The 6,181-nt window shown below is 35.5% G+C and overlaps 1 pseudogene; it reads right to left on the bottom strand.

The window, feature by feature from the left end:
* Positions 1-422: 422 nt before the first annotated feature.
* Positions 423-3,819, bottom strand: LOC125776456 (kelch-like protein 17; annotated as a pseudogene).
* Between the last annotated feature and the right edge of the window lie 2,362 nt (positions 3,820-6,181).

The following is a 6,181-nucleotide window of genomic DNA, read 5'->3' as shown; positions in this document are numbered from 1 at the left end:
TATATTTTTTAGCTCCGAATATGGGACATATAGATATGCACGTCGTTTTAAAACATTATTTACCGTAAACTCAGGCCTTATTAAAAATTTGAATTCCGTTAAAGAACAACTTTAAATGAATTGAATAAAGAATTAGGCCAATTTGCATTTCAACAACAATTGTAAGCAAAAATTGATATACATATTATTATATATACAATATATTTTTCACACAAATTTTATATACTCGTTTCAAAGGCTAGTGGAATGATTTAAAAAATGAAAAGGAATGCCCTTCGGGTCTTCCTAGCTGCTCTTTCGCCAAAAAACTAGAAATCATTGACATCATGCCTTTTCGCGGTTCTGTAAACATTAAGAATGCAAGAGAATGTTGTATAAAACAAAAGTTTGCCGCTCCTTTTAAAAAGGGAAAATCGCACATATTCATTGTATTTCTTATAAGAAAATTTATTTAGAAAAATATTAATAATAATATTATTTATTCATTTCAACGACAGTAAGGCTACAGGCACAATACAACAGATATAGCCGTTTGCTTTGGGTAATGAACACTTTTTTACCCAACAGTCATTATCCTCGTCATAAACTGAAACACTTGATATGTCATCATGTTTAGGGCGACCAAAAAGCCATAGCTTATTGTCTAACGGCAAACCTTCAATACGAGCCCAGTCAGCATCCAAACAACAAATCTGCACAAAATATTCAGTTTGAAACCAAACGATTGGCAAAAATCAATTTCATTTACCTTAGACCAGGTGTTTTGTTGAGGATCATAACGTTCAACACTTTGGCTACGGTTAGCAGAATACGTGTCTAAAATATATATATGACCATTATGTGCTTCTACCTGTAATGTAAAATATAGCAATATATCAATCATTATATTTTAATTTAACTTACAAAAGGAAAAACACGAAATTCTATCATATCCGCGCATGAAGTCCAAGTATTCGAATTCGGATTGTAGCATTCGACGGATCTTAAAGACGATCCACTATCCCCGCCCATTATATAAATTTTACCATTCAATATCACTACTCTGGCATCGAATCGTCCAACAATCAAACTGCTCACGGACTCCCAACCATCGGATGGCGTATATCTGGAAATCAACAAAAAACATGAGTTCTAAATATGATATCTAAATTGATATGAAAAGCATTGCGTTTGTTAGGTAAGTGAGCGTCAACTAAGAATTTGTCTGATTAAAAAACTTGAGGTATTCTGAAGAAGTCGCTGGAAATGTCAGATCGTGTGGGTGTACATAAAGCCAGCGGCAGTTATTTACCGACACACTCTCTTTCCTAAATATATAAGTACTTTATTTTGTACACCATCCACAGTAATCTAAAGTAACTTATCTAAAATCCTTTCACCATTAAGCTTAAAGTTAACCTGAAATTGTTAAAGCTCACAATCGCCATCGTTAGGTAATTCGTTACAGATTTATTCAAATTTACCTTTCCACCGACGACAAAACCTTGTCACCCTCTAAACCACCAATCGCGTAGATTTTACCATCTAATTCGACAACACAGTGTGAGTCTCTTGCTTGCTTCATGGCGGGCAAATTTGTCCATGTCTTATTTCGTATATTCCAGCTGCGGACGATGTTGAATGTGGCACCACTTTTATTACCACCAATAAATAATATATTGTCATCCTTTAAAATCGTACAATAATATGTGTAATCGATTTCTAAACTCGCATACTCTCGCCACTTATTCTTAGCTTTGTTATATTTCAGCAGCTTGTGATACATCTAATGAAAAAATATTTTTAATTTTAATTTTTTGAATTGTAGCCGCAATGTACGCTTACCTCTGATTCGCAAATCACCAGAAATGTTTTCTCACAAGTAGCACGTGGTTTTGTGAAACGCATATTTATCTTTGTTCGTGCTGCAGGCTCTCTGATCCACGATAGCGCCTTGAAGGCCAGCAGCTCACAACCAGGTAACGGCTGAATGTGTGTCAACAGAAAGTCCGCAGCGAATTGGGTAAGCCGGAGACAAGCTACTAAAAGTGGCAGTGCCTCTTGACGCGCACGTTTATCGGCATTGAACCAGTGTTTTATGGCGTCCTAGGCATCTTCCTCACGAGTTATATTCAAATTGTCAGATTCCAGAATACGTTGCAATTTTTCTACATCAAAATTCAAAAACTCATCGCGTCGACTGATCTAGTATTATTAGAAAGAAAATGTCGATTACACAAGTACCGCTCTTCTGAGGCATTATACTCACCTTCATGAAATTCTTTATTTCGTATTCGAAGAGTTTCTGCTTAAGCCGTTCACATTGCGTTTCTCGCTCGAGCGTGTAAGCAGCCTGCAATGTGTATACATTGATATTTTTCATAATGCAGTCCACACAACTATTTATGGCATCATACAATTGCAAAATGAGTGCCGCCTTTAGCATGGCACCGACGTTGTTAACGGTAATGAGGGCCTCTCCGGTGTAACAAAAGGTTACGAGACGCTCAAAAGTATCGCTATCGATATCATTTATCTCGATGACGGGATTATTGCCTTGCGCGCCATTGAAAAGGTTCTCGAAGTAGGGACTCGCTGCTGCGAGTATCAAACGATGCGCGGGTACACTGTACAGTTCAAAAATTATAAGTGTTCATCTAAATCATTCTATATTAGCTGAGGACAAAGTTATACTTACACAGCCGTTGGGTTTGATACTTTAAATGTCACATCGATTAGAGACTGTTCGTCGTAGAAGCTATATATTTTCGCCACTAATTTCTCCATGAAACGGTTCTTCTCACTGGAATTTCTCTGAAAAGCACGTCTTTGCGTACAACTCGTGGCCATTGCTATTTAATGGACTTTCTTTTTGTAATAAAAAAACGATATGGAATAATCGACTTTTGCTTTCAAGTTATCAAGTAGAACAAGTAATCTTATAGTCTACAGATTAATGCAATCTGCTGATATTTGAACCTTCCTCTAGCTCAACTGTTTCCGATAAAGTGATTTTCCCGACTTTCAGACGACTTTGAACGGGCTATACCGGTCAATCCGCATGATATTTAAATGAAATTAAGGGATCATGTGTTCTTAAACATTTGATTGCGAGTTTCCTTGTGCACTTATGTTGAACTTAAAAATTAGTCACTTAAATGTAAAAGCGGATGTCAAAAATGGGCGCTTGATGGACTTCTGAAAATAAAAAAATTGATACTCAAGTAGAATCGGATTCGAGTTTACGACCCACCAAGCACACTCTGGAAGTACCGTTTTCACATATTTTAGTATAGATTGTTTCATTACAGATATACTAATTTATAGTTGCATGTAAGTTTGTATGTATGTAAAATTTGTTAAACAAACGGCAGAAACAATATGTTAAAATCACGCCAGATTCGGGGGTTTACCAATATACTAAATATTGGAAATATAACACACTGAGCGCTGCAGTTTCAAGTGCTCTCAACTGTTGACTCATACTTTGCGTTGGACCGGATGAGGCTTCTCCACAGAATGCATATTATGAATGCGCAAAAGCAGTTTTTTTTTGTTGTTCTACTTGCTTTCAATAACTAAGCAGTTATTCAAAACGTTGGTATAATTCCCGTTATATAACAATAAAGTGTAGAAACTATATTCGAAATGAATAATACTTAGGCTTTTCGACAAAATTTAGCATTTATAATATTAATTTTTTGTAAATACTTACGGATATATAAAAATGTAGAAACGTACGCACACTCGTCACAGCACAAATTAAAGTCAACCAAACTCTTTCGCTTAGCTAGTCACACAATACTCCAGCTAAAACATTTTTCTACATCCGAGCTACTAAGTACAACCATAACATAGAGAAGAGACCACTTTGCGTTCTCGCAAACATAACATTCATGTCTCTGCGTAGATAAGGTTTAAAGTGCGTTGCCAGAAGAGGGTTAAATAGTTCTGCTCTCAGAGTAGTCAGACTTTATGTAAAGATCAGCAAAATAATTAAGTTCATTTAACATTAACGAAACGCTCAGGGTAAGTCAAATCGACAATATTCTGCTGTCTGCGTATGTGAAGTTCAGTATTCTAAAAGTCTGAATATTTTAACTAGTATAAAGATTTATATTTTTTGGATATCGATCGCAAGATTTTATCAATAATAACTATTACAATAGTATTATTCTTTCAAGTAAGGCCGTCGGCATAATCAAACATAAATACTTAACTGTATTCTCTTGGCAAGCGCGTTTTTTCGATCCACTCATCATTTTCGTCAGCGTCCCTCTTCCCCAATGCCTCAAAGCTGATTCAACAAACATATGTATAAGTGCAGTCGACACACCCTTCACCCGGCTGTAAAACACAAATCTACGAACAAAAAAACAAATTGTAAAAGGTCTTGCTGAGGGGACCTATATTCTCCCATCTAACTTCTGTCCATTTATCTATTCGTCGTTTGTAATATAATCAGCGTTATCACATCCGCAATATAAGTGCGTCCGTGGTGAATGGCTATCTTAAATCTACGTAATAATATTGATATGTATGTGCAAGTTTATTGATTGCGCTTACGCTAAGAAGACCACGGTTCTTATCTTTTACACGAGGAAATTATAAGTGATAAGAACTTCATGCAAAACTTGTCGCAAATATCGGAATTGATTCAGCGCTATACCTACTTATATGGGTTATGAGTAACAGGAAAATAGTGTCGAATAGAGTGAAAATATTCTTTAAGGGGGTACTGTCATATGAACGCATACATTTTACTACGTTTTAGGAAGATTTCTTTTATGCGACAACAAAATTCAATAATTTTAATTTTTTGATATATTTTTATTTGTATTTTGAAATGTATAGTATATATCAAATTAATATTTTAATCTGCCGCTTCTACGTTAACATTATAGTAACCCTTTCGGTTCATGTATTCGTATGGTATAGCATTAGCCGACGAAGACGGTCCAATTATTGGAATAAGGGTGCAGTCAATAGCACTAATCAATCCTTTAATTTCAAACTTATTACGAAAATTTAATTTTTAATTTTTAATTTACCCCATTTTTATTGTGTGGTATTGCTCTGTTGCATTTAAAAGCTTATTTCCGCATTTTTATGTTCCATCACAAGTTTGGATATATGTATTTCGGGATACGATAGACTGACTCATGACAGATAAATTACTATTTCTAATGCGGTATTGGTATGAGTCATTTGAAAACAAAAAAAAAATGTAGCACTAAAACGACTTAGAAATAGTACACCAATGTTTAGTAAAAAAATCTTCATTTAAAAACATGAACGCTCACCCGAATCTCAAAAGTAAGAGCTGACTTTCAAAAACGATTATCGTGATGTTCCAAATCCTGCATAAGCTCCCAAGACAATAGTTCCGGAAAACGAAAATATTTTCTAAATATAATTTCCTTCAAAAAAATTGGATCCTCACTGAGGAAATACTCCACTTGAGGAATACTCAAGTGTGCCAAATTTCTCCTGTTCATTGCTATTTAACAATACTTACGATACTTCATTTTCAGAAGTTTGTAAAATTAACAAAAAAAGCTGCAAACACTGGACGGTTGTTTGTTTTCTCTTTTCTCATTACCTTAGCAACCTGCTTGTTACTAGCTGACAAATTCGAGACAATATTTTGTGACTAGAGACTAGACTGTATTGTGAATAGTTACTAAGTAGTCACAAATTTAAACTTTACTTCAAAATGTTACAAATAGTGACTTCTTTGTAGAGCTGGAACAACAGCTTGAAGTTGGTTGCAAAAAATGGCTGGTTAACGAAATTCAACCCTGCTTTAGCTATTCGCATTTTGTTTTCCATCATAAACGCTTTTTACAACTTTCACCCCTCATTGTGCTGTTCTATGTGTTTCTTCATTCAATTATCAATTACCAAATGTTTATAAATTCAATTCCAGCTATCTATGCTCTCGGAAACGGGTTGGTGCTGACAAAAGTCATTTGTTATTGCTGCCTGCACGAACACCAGGTGACAATTGAAATATACGTAAAGGGCGGCACATTTGCTGCACTTGCAATATGCAACCGAAATTCTCTTTGAGAACTCCACTTGCGTCCGACATTCAATTTAAGCTTTGAAGATGGCTTGGCGTCAGATACTTTGCCGGAAAGCGATGATGCTCCATCAAAGAACGTAGCGGTACACATGCACCTCGCTTGTGATAATGGGA

The sequence above is a fragment of the Bactrocera dorsalis genome, chromosome 1, assembly GCF_023373825.1.
Source record: "Bactrocera dorsalis isolate Fly_Bdor chromosome 1, ASM2337382v1, whole genome shotgun sequence".
Classification (NCBI taxonomy): Eukaryota; Metazoa; Arthropoda; class Insecta; order Diptera; family Tephritidae; genus Bactrocera; species Bactrocera dorsalis.
The sequence above is the reverse complement of the archived record's forward strand: the minus strand, read 5'-3'. Positions and strand labels throughout refer to the sequence as shown.